This window comes from Dendrobates tinctorius, unplaced genomic scaffold (assembly GCF_039654945.1).
Source record: "Dendrobates tinctorius isolate UK_male_01 unplaced genomic scaffold, ASM3965494v1 ptg000133l, whole genome shotgun sequence".
NCBI lineage: Eukaryota > Metazoa > Chordata > Amphibia > Anura > Dendrobatidae > Dendrobates > Dendrobates tinctorius.
Genome location: NW_027361801.1, coordinates 36,060,992 through 36,080,838, shown reverse-complemented (window position 1 = coordinate 36,080,838; position 19,847 = coordinate 36,060,992).

Here is a 19,847-nt window from a genome sequence, read left to right as displayed (position 1 = left end):
GGACGCTACCAGCTGGAGCAGCCCTGCCTCTACACATGTGGTCATGTTCCTTTATATCAACTGCTTCCCTGCCAGCCCGCCGAAGTGCTTCTTCATCTCCAAAGATGCAGCTCTCATCTCAGCAAACATCCTCCATGCACGATCTGCTATCAACTTCGACCTAAAGGCTCAGTAAGTACTGCCTTTTTAATACATTGTAATGCTGCATCAACAATGAAGACACCTAAGAGTACTTTGCAAATTGTTCAAATTTGATTTTTGATATCTTAACCATTACCCCGGTTGGCACGGAGTGCAGGGTTTGTGTCTAAACGTGTGTTTTGTGTAGTAAATTACAACAAATGAAATAATGTTTTTTGCAATTTTATGCAATAAAAATCAAAAGTGCTTATTATTTTTTAAATGTGAAATATGAGTACTGTACTACTTAATTTCACTGGAGTAGGTGACACATTAATTTAAACACATTTCAAAAGAAGTTGCAAAAGTCAACATTTCCTTTTTTAGAAGGCTAACATTTATTTGCTTTCATGATCGGCTTCCGTCTTGGAGATGTAAATGAAGGCAGTTGTCAGTAGTGTCTTTTATTTTATTTAAATAGAACCTCTTATTGCAAAGTGAATGGGAAAAAAACCGAGAGACCAAAGTGATTTACAGTCGGAAAAGCGTGCTACAATAGTGCATTAAATTATACATTGTCTTTCTTTAGTTTTTACTATCTATTAAAATCAGTCAGCCCAAATGAATGTATCACAATTAGTCGTCATTAAACCCGAGCTTTACTTTATTCGTGGCTTATACTTGTTAGAGTTGCCATACTCAAGAGACTTCCTTTGTGTTTGGTTTTTGCTGTCAGAGATGTCTTAAATCTTGTTGCTATAGTTACTGTAAAAAAAATACAGTAACAAGTTGGCAAAGCTGATTTCGCTCCTACATTCTTTCTAATTCACATTGCAGATTTAGTTTAATAACCCAATTTAATAACTCGTCTGAACGAAGGAAAAAAAATATGCAAGGTTTGTTAATAATGTTGCATTTCCATATTCTCTAGGCTGAAAAGATTGTGTAAATTGTTATCATATCATGTTTATCTCATTTTAAATGCTGAACAATTTAGTCATCTTTATGTAAAAGATTCATATTTTTGTCTTTTTTTTCCAGCAATCAGTTGGTGGTAAATCTAGAAAATGATGCGCTTGGTATCAGAGGTGAAGAAGAAAATTGTCATTTTTATGTTTTAATGGAAGGTTTTTTTTTTCATTTATGGACTGAAAAACACTTAAATGTTATATAATATAAAGTCCCAGGTTCTGTTTTATTGACATAGCTTAATCTATTGAATAAAGAAGCTGCTTTTAGTAAATTACGGTAGATGTTTCTAAGGTGTTTCATTGGGAAAATTGACTAGGAAGTAAGCAGATTGTCAGATCCACTTATAGGCGCTACCATACGATATCATTTTACATAGGAGAATTAAATAATACAATCTCATCAATACAGAAGAAAAATTTCTGAAAGAAGTTGCTCATTTTAAAGAAGGTTCCTCAAAAATAAACTGAAAAAAATAATACTTGGGCAACAATTGGAATCAAATAAAAGCAAAATCTGGACACTTTTGAGCTGGTGACATTTCCTCTTTAGGCCTTCTAACTCTAAACACTTATGCAGCTATTCAAATTTTTTAAAAAAAATCAAAAATTAGAAAATGTAAGATTGACTAGTAATTATTAGAGATAAGTAAATTGATTCTGGGCAAATTGAAGTTGCTATGAATAATAAAAAAAATAGATTCTCCAGAATTCAACTTTGGTGCTATTTGATTGGCATAGATCAAGCAAAATGTTTACTGGTGACTTGGCCTCATATGTTGTTATTACATGAAGAGCACCAATCAGTGCCTGTGGCTTTGTAAGTGTTGGAAGACAGAATCAGACTAAAGACCAGTCCAGATCAGGGCTGCGGGATGGGGACAGATGGGAGCTTAGGAGAAGAAAATATGTTTTTATTTACGTTTTAAACCTACATTTTTTAAGCTTTGAGGTATGAAAAGACTTCAAAGCATAATAGATAAATGTGTTAAATACATTTTTGTAATTTTGCACTACGAATTGTTCAATCCTTTACTCATTATTTTCTCTTTGTTAAACATGATACAGCAATTGGTGTAATAATTTAAAAATGACTTTTATTCAATTCAATATTTAAAAACATACTAAATACTTAGACAACACGAAACAGATTTCCAGTGAGAAATGGAACATTTCACAGAACATGTCACATTCTCACCAAAATTTAATGTGTGGGGATAATTCCAGATGATTCTTCCTATTAAACTGGACATGGAACCTCATTAGTCGTGCCTGTTATTCATCCAGGAAAAGAGGAACATTATTAAACATAATTAATAGATAGGTGCAGTTGGTTTCAACATCTGTAGGTATTTTGTACCCGAATCTAAATGTGCCAATAGAGATGCAGTTTGTGTCTTCATATATATTCTGTTTGTTCTGTGTGGTCTGTCAAAGTGTTTTGGATCTATTTTTAATACTGATTTGAACAAAAGTTAGCTTTTAAATTATCCTGTCAATTGCTATATCATGTGTCTTAAGCTTATCTTAAAGATGAAGAACTCTGCAAACTATAACTCTGGGAGTTACTAATACCAAAGTTGGAGGTGATTCATAAGGTTAGTGTTGACTATGCCACTGCTTTGAAACCATAATATCAGTTGAAATCTGTTGGGGAAACTTTAGGAAATTGTTACTTTCTCCTGCAGTTTGAGCACAGGTGACATATTATGTTATGTCATGTCCTCTGGAGCCAAAGTAGGTGCATACTAATCTAGCTGAATGAAATAGGTCTTAAACAAGAATATGTTCTTTATTAACTATTAAAGAAAAAAAAGATTATCAGAAAATGCACTTGAAAAATTTTATGATTTCATACAGTAAAAGTTATACATTTTTTTCATAAACATTTCTAAAATTTTCCTGAATTCATCTAAGGAAAAACAAAAGCTGCCTCCCTCAAGCTACATATGAGCTGCTACACTGTAAGAAAATTTTAGATAGTGCTGCTCGCATGTGAACAGGTCACAAACCAGTCAGTGAGGTGGCATTTGCAAGCACTGTTACAGCACTGCCAGACAGGCTGCAGTGGTAAGTGACTTGAGGAAATGGGCGTGTACCTTAAAAAGTAGCTTAGGCAAATCTGGGTGGGTTTTGAGAAAGCATTGAACCACTAAGTTGAACTCATGGCCAGGCATAGTAGGCATGCCAGCTGGCCAAGCTTCAAAGTCACCACCAGGTTTTTACCATTATTACACACCTGGTTGTAGGTTCAGTGGCAAGAGTCACAAACCTGTCTGATCTGTTAAAAATTTCAATAACTCTGTGACGGTCTGCCGTTTGTCATCTAAAGATATGAGTTTAAGCAGAGCATGTTGCTGCTTCACTGATGCAGTGCTGCAGTGCTTCCAGCTTGCAACTCATATGGACAATAATTCTCAGATGGGAGATGAAAAGGAGAAGGGGTGCAGGAACTGGACTAGAAGGAAGGGAAAACCCTGATGAAACTTGAGCCTGTAATTCTAGATATTGGTGGTATGTGTGCTGTTCCAGGGTCTGATCTGGTCCCTGCCGCCATCAGGTTCACCCAGTGTGCCATCAGGGAATGTAGTGTCCCTGGCTAAAAGCACTTATCCACATTTCAGTGGTTAAGTGGACCTTTCCATTAACCTCATTGGTCAGGGCAAGGGTGATGTTATGGGGACCGAGTACCAAAGGACGTCCACTGGTTGTGAAAAGCCTCAGTGTCCACAAGCCTAAATGGCCACATGTTCAAGGCAAGCAGTCAGTAAATGTGGTTGTTTAGTGTTTGAGCCTGTGGATGGGTGGCTAGCTTGGTAATTATGATTGCATTTCAAGCTCCGGAGTTAGGACAGCTGAACGCTACTAAGCGACAACCAAGTGGGCATGGTGCTTGCGTATGTGCAATGATAGGTGCAGAGCAGGAAGCATCCACGCCTGCATCATGGACAGATGATTGGCAAGTATGTAGCACAGGGGAAGGTGTTGCAACGTCACCCAGTGACACTGATTGTGAACCCAGGCATTCGGGCAGCCTAAGTGAGTGCTTTGATGACATATTCCTGAGCATGCTCGTTGTGGTCAGGCTGATAGCGGTCGTGCCCTACTGAGCTTCATACGGCACTGATTGAAAATGACAGCTTTCTTGTCTTCTGCACTTTGCATAAAATGTGTGAGTTTGAGGAACACCTAACACTTGGCCTGGGATCTGACCATGGGCAGGTGCTCTGGAAAACAGTTGACCCTCTTCTATCTCTGGACACCTCACTGCCAATTCTTGCCTGTTGCATTGCTGTGGATCCCTTCCCCTCTATGCTGCAGTGCTTACTCTGCATGCCAGGTTGGGTTAGTGACTTCATCATCCACAACCCCATCTTCCACTTCCTCATCTTGTTCCTCTTTCTCACTTGTTGACTAAACTAGACTTGTTGGCAACTGGGTCTCATCATCATCCACCTCTTGAGATACTAATTGCCAGTAACAGCGGTATTATTAGAGAATAGAATATATTTAAATCATCCATGAAAAGAACTGTCAGTTTAACATCAGCACCAAGGACTGTATTGCAATGAACCCTGCCTAAATGCCTCTAATACGCTATCCCTACTCAAACAGCTAACTCTACACTAATTGCAGCCAACAACTGTATTGTTATAGAATAAAATCTATTTAAATTGGCCCTTAAAGGACTTTTGGTTGTACATGGCAACACTAAGGACTGCAACTCATTGAACCCTGCCTAAATACCTCTAATACGCTATCCCTACTCAGTCAGCTAACTCTTCATGAATTGCAGATAAGAGCGATATAATTGGGGAATCCATATGAATTTGCCCTAAAAAGGGCTGCTGGTTTAACATAGCAGCACCAAGGACTGTAATGCAATGAACCCTGCCTAAGTGCCTCTATTACACTATCCCTACTCAAGCAGCTAACCGTACACTAATTGCAACCAAGAACTGTATTATTATAGAATAAAATAAATTTAACTTAGCCCTGAAAGGACTTTTGTTTTACATGGCAGCACCAAGGACTATAACTCAATGAACCCTGCCTAAATGCCTATAATACACTATCTCAACTCTACCAGCAACCCCTTCACAAATTTTAGATAAAAGCAATATTATCAGTGAATATAATCTATCTGCATTATCATTGAAAAGGACCGCTGGTTTAATATAGAAGCACCAAGAACTGTAACACAATGAACCCTGCCTAATTGGCTCTAACACACTATCCCTACTCCAGCAGCTAATCCTACAAAATATTCAGCTAAGAATAGTAATATGGATTAGAATCCATTTGACTAAAGCCTGGAAAGAACTGTTGGTTTAATGTTGCACTAGCAGGTACTGTAGCGCTATATACTGTAGCACACTGTCCCTTCTGCAATAGAAACTTTTCCTACACTATTTCTGGGTACAATGCACCAAGCATGGTGTCACTAGGTCTTATATAGACCAGATGATGCTATGTAATTGGCCTATCCCAGTAATGCCAGTAGCCAACATGGCTAAGGCATTACTGTTATTGGCAAGCAATCTGCACATATTTACTGGCTGAAAATAACCCACAAATAGAGCATGGCGCCCTATTACCTGATTACTCACTTGAGTACCAAGCGTCTCGAGCACATGGATGCTCGATTGAGTAAGGAGCAGTATCAAACCCTGTTGCCCATCACTAATTATAGGTCATCAATGGCAGAACAGTAGGGATAAGAGATCAAGCACCCCCGCTAATACGCTGTTACCAGCTCCATCAGTGGCTAGATGGAAACTGTGTATAGAGAGCAGTGTGATGGAGTGGTGGTGCTGTCTCCATACAATACTTACATTGGTCCATGTCCACAAATAGTAGTACAAGCTGCTTAATGGAGCTGTGGAATGTCGGACCTCCACTTCTCTGACTTCGATGACCTTACTGAAGCATATTTATCCATATCATAATAATGGAAAACTAACCTCTTACCATACATGAGTGCACAAGTTTTATTTCTCTAGATATATTTTCAATACTCTAAAAAGGAATAATGAATTTCTTTATGCTCCCACACAGCCCATGATGACATAAGAGTTTGTGTGACAGACTAGTAAGAGGAGGTGGGTTAACGTCATATTTGCTCTATAGAACATCTTACATATCTAAAGAAAAGTAAAAGCAAGGAGGTTTGCTTGCGTTAACATGTCAGATGAAGGTGCTATTTGAGAATTTTAAAAAAAAATAAAGACTGCTGTCAAATAAAATAACTTAGACATCAAAATACTTTTCAAAAAGAGTTTTACCTGAAATGAATAGAAATGTAGATAATGTATCAAGATGTAGTCATTTCATTCAGTGCCAAAGTAATGGCATATTCACAAATCCATCACACTCCAAGAATGGAGCATGATGCACGAATTGAAGACCGGATCTTCGCAACCTCAAAGACATTTATGAAGCCATCATGTTTGTATCAGGAGATTTGCAGCCAATTCATGCCTCATACTCGGTAGACGTGATGTGTTAATGCAGCATTAAAGTAATGAAAAACATGAGTATTCTGCTCTGCTGGTTATACTGTATATTCACAATAAAGTGCAATATATGGCATAAAAGTGACAGTGTGGTTCATTTTTGATGCGTTTCAAAATCGGCAAACTTCTTCAGAAGAATCATTGGTTAAGCTCATGCTACCAAAACCATAAATCAGACACTGGCTGCATTATTACAGGCATGTCAATTTTACTCTGGAAACTTGACAGAAAATATATGCTGCCTGAATCACATGTTGCAATCATGTGTGCTTTATTCTCAAAGGCTCCAGAGTTTTAAAGAAAGCATACTTTAAAAAAACATCACGAGACCATGCTTCTTAGTTAACAAATCTTTGAAGATGGTCCCAATTGCTTTTTCCCTGTCCCACTCCCCTAGATTGACTGATATCTCCCTGTCAGTCATAGAAAGCAGCCTCTCGGACTAGATCTCCAAAATGTAGGTATGTTTTCTCTGGACCTCTGCATTGGTTCAGATTAAACCATACCTGGCTGCAATTTATGATTAGACCAGCATTAATCTACTGAGAAGTTTCCTTAAAGAAGCACTCCTCCAACAAAATGTGTATCCTTTCAATATCTTGCGGTTAACATGTTGTATAGCACTGTGTACTTGCGATAGCAAATTTTGACCCTCTACCCAGTTAAAGAGGTTTTCCACTACTTTTACATTGATGGACTATTCTTAGCATAGGTCTTGAATATCTGATCGGTGGGGGTGCGACACCTGATGCTGTTTCTAGCATCAGTCGGAACTACTGAGTTCCGGATTTGCTCAGTGCAGCACCGTCAACTCTATAGTGCCCACGACCAGGTAATGCACATCTGTCCCCTATTCAAATCAATACAGTACCCGGCTGTGGCCACTATTCCATCGTCGGAGTCATGCTGTGCAGCTCCGTAACTGAGCAGTTCTGGTCAACTCTGGAAACCGCTAATAGGTGGAGGACTTAGGTGTTCGACCCCCACCAATCAGACATTGATGGCCTAGCTTTAGGTTGTGCCATCAGTGTTAATCTAGTGGACAAACTCTTTAATTTTTCTATTTTCCATTAGGTCTATGACATTAAATGATTAATAAAAGACTAGCTGAATCCTTCTAACCTTTATGTAGAAACAGAAAGCTTCTTTTCCATGTATGAGTCATCATTAGAACTAAAGTACTACACAACTTCAACATCACTGGTAGTGGTAAAAAGCAGTGCAGCTACTTTAGGAGATGAAAAGGGGGATGATTCATGCAGGGAAAATAGACTTCCTTTTTCCAAGTAAAGCTTAAAAGAATTTGGCTAGTTTGTTTTTAATTCGATGATCTAACAGTCTTAATGGAAAAGAGAAGAATTATCCATGTAAAAAGGCAAAATGAGCAATTGTAAGCACACAGTGCAATATAATATTATGCCTGCAATATATTAAGATTATAAAAACTTTGATGTAATACTTTGTTTAACCCCTTCACCCCCAAGAGTGGTTTGCACGTTCATGACCGGGCCAATTTTTACAATTCTGACCACTGTACCTTTATGAGGTCATAACTCTGGAACGCTTCCATGGATCCCGGTGATTCTGACACTGTTTTCTCGTGACATATTGTACTTCATGTTAGTGGTAAAATTTCATTCAAATAACTTGCGTTTATTTGTGAAAAAAACGGAAATTAGGCAAAAATTTTAAAAATTTCACAATTTTCCAACTTTGAATTTTTATGCCCTTAAATCACAGAGATACGGCACACAAAAAACTTGATAACTAACATTTCCCACATGTTTACTTTACATCAGCACAATTTTGGAACCAAAATTTTTTTTTGTTAGGAAGTTATAAGGGTTAAAAGTTGACCAGCGATTTCTCATTTTTACAACACCATTTTATTTTTAGGACCACATCACATTTGAAGCCACTTTGAGGGGTCTATATGATAGAAAATACCCAAAAGTGACACCATTCTAAAAACTGAACCCCTTAAGGTGCTCAAAACCACATTCAAGAAATTTATTAACCCATTAGGTGCGTCACAGGAATTTTTTTGAATATTTAAAAAGAAATAAACACCTAACTTTTTTTCACAAAAAAAATACTTCAGGTTCAATTTTTTTTATTTTACCAAGGGTAACAGGAGAAATTGGACTGCAAAAGTTATTGTGCAATTTGTCCTGAGTACGCTGATACCTGATTTGTGGGGGGAACGACTGTTTCGGCGCATGGCAGAGCTCAGAATGGAAGGAGCTCCGTTTGACTTTTTCAATGCAAAATTGGCTGGAATTCAGATCGGACGCCATGTCACGTTTGGAGAGTCCCTGATGTACCTAAACAGTGGAAACCCCCTACAAGTGACCCCATTTTGGAAACTAGACCCCCCAAGGAACTTATCTAGATATGTGGTGAGAACTTTGAACCCACAAGGGCTTTACAGAAGTTTATAACGTACAGCGGTACAATTAAAAAATCATATTTTTTCCACAAAAATGATCTTTTCACCCCAATTTTTATTTTCCCAAGGGTAACAGGACCCTAAAAGTTATTGTGCAATTTGTCCTGAGTATGCTGATACCCCACATGTGGGGGTAAACCACTATTTGGGCGCATGGCAGAGCTCGGAAGGGAAGCAGCGCCATTTGACGTTTTTGGCAGGAATTGAGATCGGACATCATGTCGCGATTGGAAAACCCCTGATGTACCAAAACAGTGGAAACCCCCCACAAATGACACCATTTTGGAAACTAGACCCCCTAAGGAACTTATCTAGATGTGTGGTGAGAACTTTGAACCCCCAAGGGCTTCACAGAAGTTTATAACATAAAGCCGTACAATTAAAAAATCATATTTTTTCCACAAAAATGATCTTTTCACCCTCAATTCTTATTTTTCCAAGTGTAACAGCACCCTAAAAGTTATTGTGCAATTTGTCCTGAGTACGCTGATACCCCACATGTGGGGGTAAACCACTATTTGGGCGCATGGCAGAGCTCGGAAGGGAAGCAGCGCCATTTGACATTTTTGGCTGGAATTGAGATCGGACACCATGTCGCGATTGGAAAACCCCTGATGTACCTAAACATTGGAAACCCCCCACAAATGACACCATTTTGGAAACTAGACCCCATAAGGAACTTATCTAGATGTGTGGTGAGAACTTTGAACCCCCAAGGGCTTCACAGAAGTTTATAACATAAAGCCGTACAATTAAAAAATCATATTTTTTCCACAAAAATGATCTTTTCACCCTCAATTCTTATTTTTCCAAGGGTAACAGCACCCTAAAAGTTATTGTGCAATTTGTCCTGAGTACGCTGATAACCCACATGTGGGGGTAAACCACTATTTGGGCGCATGGCAGAGCTCGGAAGGGAAGCAGCGCCATTTGACGTTTTTGGCTGGAATTGAGATCGGACACCATGTCGCGATTGGAAAACCCCTGATGTACCTAAACAGTGGAAACCCCCCACAAATGACACCATTTTGTAAACTAGACCCCACAAGGAACTTATCTAGATGTGTGGTGAGCACTTTGAACCCCCCAGTGCTTCACAGAAGTTTATAACGCCCGGGCGTGAAAATAAAAAATTCGTATTTTTTCCACAAACATGATCTTTTAGTCACCATTTTTTTTATTTTCCCAAGGGTAACAGGAGAAATTGAACCCCAAAAGTTGTTGTCCAATTTGTCCTGAGTACGCTGACACCCCATATGTGGGAGAAAACTACTGTATGGACACACGTCAGGGCTCGGAAGTGAAGTAGTGACGTTTTGGAATGCAGACATTGATGGAATGGTCTGCGGGTGTCATGTTGCCTTTGGAGAGCCCCTAATGTACCTAAACAGTGGAAACCCCCTACAAATGACCCCAATTTGAAAACTAGACCCCATAAGGAACTTATCTAGATGTGTGGTGAGAACTTTGAACCCCCAAGGGCTTCACAGAAGTTTATAACATAAAGCCATACAATTAAAAAATCATATTTTTTCCACAAAAATGATCTTTTCACCCTCAATTCTTATTTTTCCAAGGGTAACAGCACCCTAAAAGTTATTGTGCAATTTGTCCTGAGTATGCTGATACCCCACATGTGGGGGTAAACCACTATTTGGGCGCATGGCAGAGCTCGGAAGGGAAGCAGCGCCATTTGACGTTTTTGGCTGGAATTGAGATCGTACACCATGTCGCGATTGGAAAACCCCTGATGTACCTAAACAGTGGAAACCCCCCACAAATGACACCATTTTGTAAACTAGACCCCCCAAGGAACTTATCTAGATGTGTGGTGAGCACTTTGAACCCCCAGTGCTTCACAGAAGTTTATAACGCCCGGGCGTGAAAATAAAAAATTCGTATTTTTTCCACAAACATGATCTTTTAGTCACCATTTTTTTTATTTTCCCAAGGGTAACAGGAGAAATTGAACCCCAAAAGTTGTTGTCCAATTTGTCCTGAGTACGCTGACACCCCATATGTGGGAGAAAACTACTGTATGGACACACGTCAGGGCTCGGAAGGGAAGTAGTGACGTTTTGGAATGCAGACATTGATGGAATGGTCTGCGGGTGTCATGTTGCCTTTGGAGAGCCCCTAATGTACCTAAACAGTGGAAACCCCCTACAAATGACCCCATTTTGAAAACTAGACCCCCTAAGGAACTTATCTAGATGTGAGGTGAGCACTTTGAACCCCCAAGGGCTTCACAGAAGTTTATAATGCCAGGGCATGAAAATAAAAAAATCGTATTTTTTCCACAAACATGATCAATTAGTCCCCAATTTTTTTATTTTCCCAAGGGTAACAGGAGAAATTGAACCCCAAAAGTTGTTGTCCAATTTGTCCTGAGTACGCTGACACCCCATATGTGGGAGAAAACTACTGTATGTACACACGTCAGGGCTCGGAAGGGAAGTAGTGACGTTTTGGAATGCAGACATTGATGGAATGGTCTGCGGGTGTCATGTTGCCTTTGGAGAGCCCCTAATGTACCTAAACAGTGGAAACCCCCCACAAATGACCCCATTTTGAAAACTAGACCCCCTAAGGAACTTATCTAGATGTGAGGTGAGCACTTTGAACCCCCAAGGGCTTCACAGAAGTTTATAATGCCAGGACATGAAAATAAAAAAATCGTATTTTTTCCACAAACATGATCAATTAGTCCCCAATTTTTTCATTTTCCCAAGGGTAACAGGAGAAATTGGACCCCAAAAGTTGTTGTCCAATTTGTCATGAGTACGCTGACACCCCATATGTGGGAGAAAACTACTGTATGGACACACGTCGGGGCTCGGAAGGGAAGCAGTGACGTTTTGGAATGCAGACTTTGATGGAATGGTCTGCGGGTGTCATGTGCGTTTGGAGAGCCCCTGATGTACCTAAACTATTGAAACTCCCCACAAGTGACCCCATTTTGGACACTAGACCCCCCCACGGAACTTATCTAGATGTGTGGTGAGCACTTTGAACCCCCAAGTGCTTCACAGAAGTTTATAACGCTCGGACATGAAAATAAAAAAATCATTTTTTTCCACAAAAATGATATTTTTGCCCCCAATTTTTTATTTTCCTAAGGGTAACAGGAGAAATTGGACCCCAAAAATTGTTTTGCAATTTGTCCTGAGTAGGCTGATACCCTACATGTGGGGGTAAAACACTGTTTGGGCGCATGGCAGAGCTTGGAAGGGAAGGAGCACCATATGACTTTTTCAACTCAGAATTGGCTGAAATTGAGATCAGACGCAATGTTGCATTTGGAGAGCCCCTGATGTGCCCAAACAGTGGAAACCCCCAATTCTAACTCCAACCCGAACCCCAACACACCCCTAACCCTAATCTCAGCCCTAACCCTAACCCTAGCCCTAACCCAAGCCCTAACCCTAGCCCTAACCCTAGCCCTAACCCTAACCCTAGCCCTAATGGAAAAATGGAAATAAATACATTTTTTTTATTTTATTATTTTTCCCTAACTAAGGGGGTGATAACGGGGGGTTTGATTTACTATTTATGGCAGTTTTTATGTTTGGCAGCTGTCGCATGCTAAAAGACGCTTTTTATTGTAAAAATAGTTTTTGCATCACCACATATTGAGAGCTATAATTTTTCCGTATTTTGACCCACCGAGTCATGTGAGGTCTTATTTTTTGCGGGACGAGTTGATGTTTTTATCGGTACCATTTTCGGGCACGTGACTTTTTTGATCGCTTTTTATTCCGATTTTTGGGACGCAGAATGAACAAAAACCAGCGTTTCATGAATTTCTTTTGGGGGGGTGCGTTTACACCATTCTGTGTGCGGTAAAATTGATAAAGCGGTTTTATTCTTTGGGTCAGTACGGTTACAGCGATACCTCATTTAGGTCGATTTTTTATGTTTTGTCGGTTTTATGCAATGAAAACTATTTTATATAAAAAATAATTATTTTTGCATCGCTTTATTCTGCGAGCTATAACTTTTTAATTTTTTCGCTGATGCTGTGTGGTGGCTCGTTTTTTGCGGGACAAGATGACGTTTTCAGTGGTACCATGGATATTTATATGCGTCTTTTTGATCACGCGTTATTGCACTTTTTGTTTGGCGGTATGATAATAAATCATTATTTTTTGCTTCGTTTTTTATTTTTATTTTTTAAGGGGTTAACTAATGGGACACTTTTATAGGGCAGGTCGTTACGGACGCGGCGATACCTAATATGTGTACTTTTATTGTTTTTTTTTTTTATTTTCAAAAAATGAATTTATTGGGGAATATTTTTTTTTTTTTTTACTAATTTATTTGGCGATTTTTTTAAATTTATTTTTACACTTTTTTTAAATTTTTTTTTACTTTATTACATAGTCCCAGGTGGGACATCACTGTCCTGTGACAGATCGCTGATCTGTCACATCACAGATCACTGTGACAGATCAGCGATCTGTCACAGGCAGTGCCGAAGGCTTCCTCATGCCTGCGCTTTGCAGGCACTGAGGAAGCCAGCTTCCTGCAGGCCCCTGAAGGCCCCCGTCGCCATCTTGGATTCGGGGGCCTGGAGGAAAGGAGCCCCCCACAGCAGCGCTGCACATTGCGCTGCCGTGGGGGGCTCAGGGAAGCACGGAGGGAGCCCCCTCCCTGCCGATGCTTCCCTTTAACTCCCGGTACACCGTGATCATGTTTGATCGCGGTGTGCAAGGGGTTAACGTGTCGGGGGCGGTCCGTGACCGCCCCTGACACATTGTGCCGGGTGTCAGCTGTGATAATCAGCTGACACCCGGCCGCGATCAGCGGCGCTCACCACGTGGGCGCCGCTGATCGCGGTAAACGTACTATCCCGTCCACGGTCATACGGGCCCGGGTACCGTGGACGGGATAGTACGTCGGATGTCAGGAAGGGGTTAAAGTTAAGCAGTATGGAATGCTACATTATGGCATTTTATGCTAAATTGTTATGTTTAAGAAAGAGAATGTTTTAAGCACACAGTAGAATTATACTGTTATATATTAATTGTGTGTAGGTTGGAAATATGGAGCCATGGGGAATTTTTGTTCTTCTATACTAAAACCCTAAAATGGCTCCAACCCTGCAATGTATGAAATTTGACAATTGTAATAGTATCATTACAAATGTCTGCCATTGTGCTCCATCTACCCAAAAGAAACCAAGAAAAGTTGTTATTGCCTCTTTCTAGATGCTGTTCACTGTCGACACTAGCTGTCTCTAAAGATATTAAATTCTTCATCATTCTCTCTGCCATGCACACAATAGACAAACACATATTTTATTTTTGTAGTTCTCCGTTATTAAGCATTTGAACTTCCCAGTCAGTTACCTCATTTGTACCTAATAACATTTCATTTATTGCGATTATAAGGTATTTTAAACATTTATGTTGTGCAGTATTTTTAGTCATGTTTTATTTACCAATCTTGTCACATTTTGCTAATGATGCCATTAAATTATTTCATGTACCTATAAAAGTTAAGTTTAAATTGGTTCTTACCTATTACACTTGCAAATTAAATAAATTCTAGTCAACGTGTAATGAGCTAGACTGCAGAGTTTGTGATGGCTTGAGCTGATGACAGATTAATCAAGATGTAAAATTAAGGAAATACGTGCCTCTAAGCAGAGATGATGATGCAACGCAGAGGAAAAATCTTGTCTTTTGATACTTGCATTTAATTATGCAGACTTTAAAGAAACAGCTTTTTTTCAAGATTGTAACCCTTTCCTAAGAGTATCAAATTTAAAAAAAGCATCTTTGAATTGCTAATGAGTTTCCATTAATAAATTAAATTTAATTGAAAACAAGATAAATGTTCCAAATTTAATGTTATGTCTTGTAAATTTGTTCTTTTTATAAATGTGATTTTAATGTGTCACCCAATTCTCCTTCCATTGAACATCTAATAATATGCCTCACAAATCAGAGTTTTATCAATTAGCACAGGGGTAAGCTATCTAGACACTGGGTTAAGGCTGATTTCAAACATTCGCAAAACACTGACAGAACTTAGATTAGAAGACCCAGCCAGACTGTACAGACTCCTGACCATAGCTTTCAGTTTCATTTATGCTTATGAAGCAGTTATCTCGGGTTGGGAGCCTCAGATGTCTGGACAGGTCTTCAATTCAAAGTACAAATGGGATTTCTGAATGTGATAAACCAGCATAAAAATAAGGAATCTCTTTTAAGTGTTTTTCAGCTTTTCCAATTTTATGGTATTTTTGGCATAGACCATTAAGAAATTGGATGCTGGAGACCCCAAACAGTCAACATTCAAAAAGATATAATGTCTTCACTGCAGTACCAATCACAATGTAGTCTACAAGGGGTGGCTCTGCCTGGTGCTTCAGTACAGCCTGAGGGTCAGAGAGGAGCAGCAGGTCCAGACATGTTGTACTATACCATTCACAAGATCAAGTCTGCCTGCCAGAGAATAATGTTTATTATGGCTGGCCGTTAATATTAACCTCTTCAAGACCTTGCCCTTTTTGTTTTTGCATTTCTGTTTTTCGCTCCCCTTCACGGAGCCATAACTTTTTTATCTTTCCTTCAATATGGCCATGTTATGGCTTGTTTTTCTGAGACAAGGTGTACGTACTTTTGAATGACCCCATTGGTTTTACCACATTGTATACTTAAAAATGGTAAAAAAAAATTCCAAGTGCGATGAAATTGCAAAAAAGTGCAATTCCACAATGGGTTTTTGGATTTTTATTTACTCTGTTCACCAAATGCTAAAACTGACCTGCCATTATGATTTTCCTGGTCATTATGAATTCATAGACACCAAACATGTCTAGGTTCTTTTTAATTTAAGGGGTGAAAAAAAATAATAAATTTGCTCCATTATCTGATACCTGTAGCTTCTCCATTTTTTTGTGATCTTGGTGTAACAATTATATGGGTACTACGGAATCTGATTGAGTGGGATAATATAACACTGAGACCAAAGTTGATGCAAATCAGTATATTTAACAAGTGTACAAAACTAACAGGGCACTTCCTGCCCTGTAACGAAAACACAGCACAATATGGAATGATGCAAGTAAAGCAAATCTAACAGAGCACTTCTTGCAATTGTAATGAAAACACAGCTCAATATAGAAATGTCCAGAGTAACTGAAGAGCCCGGTGTGACCGCTAATATAACCAGTCCAACAGTCATATAACACAGGTGTGTACAAGGTGTAGGAAACCAGCAGAAAGTACGTGAGTAAGCACACTGCATTTAATGAGGCAGACCAGCGATATTAAAAATGAGCATACACACAGCACTAAAGTGTAGAAGTCCAGCAATCATAAAGGTGGTAATGCACTCGGCACTTAAACTTGGAAGTCCAGCTTTATACAGGAGTGGCATTAACAAGAGAAAGTCACTATGTATACCTTTTGGGCTGTAAGTCCCGCACAAGTCCTGCACAGCAGCCCACACAAACACAGACCTAGAGGAGAAGATGATGTCAGGATTCCTTACAGGCCACAGCAGTTCAAGAGACAAATAGCTTCAACTAGAAGTCCAGACAGTAGTTAAGCACAGACAGCATCAGGGAGACACCAGGAGGACTGTAGGCAGCAGAACGAGGAGAGGCAGAGTACCGAGTAATGAGCAGCAGCAGGGAGCCCACCAACAGAACAGCAGAACCTCAGGAGACAACAGCAACAAAATACTCAGGCAAAGAGGAGCACATGACCTGGACTTAAATAATCAGGACAGACAGGAATTTCCATGGCAGGGTGAGGCACAAGACTGCATCTGGGATCAGGGCAAAAAGGCACAAAGGAAAGTCTGGAATCCTTACACTCAGGTTGGGTGAGGGTATATTTTTTGCATGCCAAGCTGACATTTTTAATGATACCATTTTGATGTACATGCGATCTTTTGATCGCATATTATTGCATTTTAATGCAATGTCGCGGCGACCAAAAAACCGTAACTACGGCATTTTGACGTTTTTCTTGCTACACCGTTCAGGTTAAAGCTTTTTTTCATTGATAGATCGGACGCTTCTGAATGCAGCAATACCAAATATGTGTATGTTTGATTTTTTTATTATTTTATTTTGAATGGGGCAAAAGGGAGGTGATTTAAACTTTTATAGCTTTTTTGTTTTTTAATATTTTTAAAAATATTTTTTTACTTTTGGCATACTTCAATAGTCTCCATGTGAGACTAGAAGCTACCATACAAACTATGATCAAATCACCTGTATATAAGAGAATACCTCACTTGCAGTGCTCACAGCAAGTCGGCAGTGACAATCATAGAGGTCTCCAGTAGACCTATGGTTGTCATGCCAACCCATTGGTGTCCCACGATCACATAATGGGGGTCACCGATGGGCGGATTTCTGGCCCTATGGCAGGAAGCGCATGTCAAATGCCGTTGTCAGAATTTGAAAGTGGCATTTAACGGGTTAATAGCAGCGGGTGTATTGCGATTCCACCTGCGGCTGTTCCGGGAACATTTCAGCTGTTCAAAACAGTTGACACGTGCCAGAAAAGATGTGGGCTCACCACAGGAGCCCACTTTAATGAGGAGACACGACATGCACCGTACTAGATTGGCCCATGTCGTGAAGGGGCTAATACTTACACTTCAAGGAGTTCTCAAAGAACAAAGAATGCTTCCCTTTTAAAACAAATACAGCCTAACCATTCAACAGACATCTACAAAAACTTTCAGCAAAATTTGGAATGGTTATTAAAGTGAGAAAAAAATATAAAATAAACGTTTAGACAGCTCCTAAATTTCAGAGGTGGCAAAAACAGCAACACTTGTACAAAGTTGAAAATCTGAGAATCACTGTACAGTGGATATATAAAGTCTGCATGCCCACCCCACCAATTAAAATGTCAGTATTATTCAATGTTAAAAATCATTAGAAGAAGTATTATTTCAAAACTTTTCCACCTTTGACCCCTTCAAAGCACTGCAAATTTTCACTTTTGCGTTTTCAGTTTTTGATCCTCTTGACTTGTTTTTTGCAGAACAAGTTGTATTTTTGAATGATACCATTGATTTTACCATATAATGTACTGAATAATGGGGTGATAAAATTCCAGTGTGGCAAAATTGCAAAAAAAGTGCAAAAAAATGTCCAATTACACAATTTTATTTAAAATATTTACTATATGCTAAAACTAATTTGGAAAATGATTCTCCAGGTCAGTACGATTATGCACATATCAAAAATTTATAGGTCCTTTTTTATTTAAGTAGTGAAAAAAAATCCAAAGTTTGTAAGAAAAAAATAATGTTGCCAATTTTAGAGACTGATAGCACCTCCATTTTTCGTGATCCTGGCTGGGGGAGGGCTTATTTTTTGTGTGGAGCTGAAGTTGTTATTGATACAATTTTGGGGTAGATATGATGTTTTCATTGCTTGTTATTGCATTTTATTGGAGTGTTATGGTGACCAAAAAAAACAAAATTCTAACGTTTTTGTCTTGTTACGCCATTCACCAATTGGATTTGTTTACTTTATATATTGTGTGATAGGACATTTCTGAATGCAGTAATACCAAATATGTGTAATTTTTTCTTTTTTTATTGTTTAAATTTGAATGTGGCAACAGGGGGTGATTTGAAATTTTTATAGTATTTTTTAAAACTATTTTTTACTATTTCCTTGCTTCAATAATCTCCTTAGGAGACTTGAAGCTTTAATTATCTTATCACCTGCAGCCCTGCTATGTGTAGCAGAGCTCATGATCTCCTCACCACTGGCAGGCGATCATAGGAGATTTGAATCCATATGGTATCAAAACCCCTCTTTCTTTTCCCTTGCGGGTGCACACCTTGCTATCATTTATTAGACTGGACTTAATAAGAGATCCTTTTCTCAAACTACGCATTTGACAGGGATGTCTTTTACGCATGCACATTGACCATTGGGCAGAACCATCTATTTGGAAGCTGATACCATCTTTTTTGAAGCCGGGACACATATGCTGCTGTTAAATTCAACATCAGTTCTTCTAATTTGTAACTTCTGGTTTTGAGCACATGATTTGATTGATTGTAGTGTATGCATGAGGTTGTGGATGTCACCCTCAACTTACTTTTATTCCAGGTAATGCCTATTAATATTTAACGTTCATAAGCTGCATATAATACTGCTACTGCTACACCTGACCATGATGAAGTCACATTGGTAATGGCAATACGCGTGGGGGTTCACTCCTTTTGTGCTATATTCAGTCTTTGGATTTTCCAGTATGGTATCTTTTACTTATTGATGCTTCTTTTTTTTGTTTAATTGATTGTGCTGGTAGCTTAGAGAGGAAATATTCATATGCATATAATTTGTCTTCTTGGGCATCATAGATTATCATGTCTGTTTGCAATAAGTATATACATATACTCTATGTTTGCACTTTATATACTGTAAGTCAATTTTTGCAGTATCAAATGCACTTTGCACACTATGTTAAATAAGTGCATTACTGAACTTTTCATATATTGACCAACATACAACAGGTTATCTTTTATTATTGTGAAACACCTATGTGTATTTGACACCATTATTCAATCTGTGTATAGCTGTATTGCAGCTAATATACAGTAGATGTATAATTGTCCTGGGCAGTTAGTGGCAGACTTAAGTCCCATAACAGACTGGGTCTGAGTACTTGTTTTTTGTATCATGGCCATTTATGACCTTTTTAAATGTTTATAATTTTTGTTTGTGGCTTGTCATTGTAGTAATGTTTAATGTAATATATCCACATGATCATCTTTGTATACATACTTTTTTATGTGTTT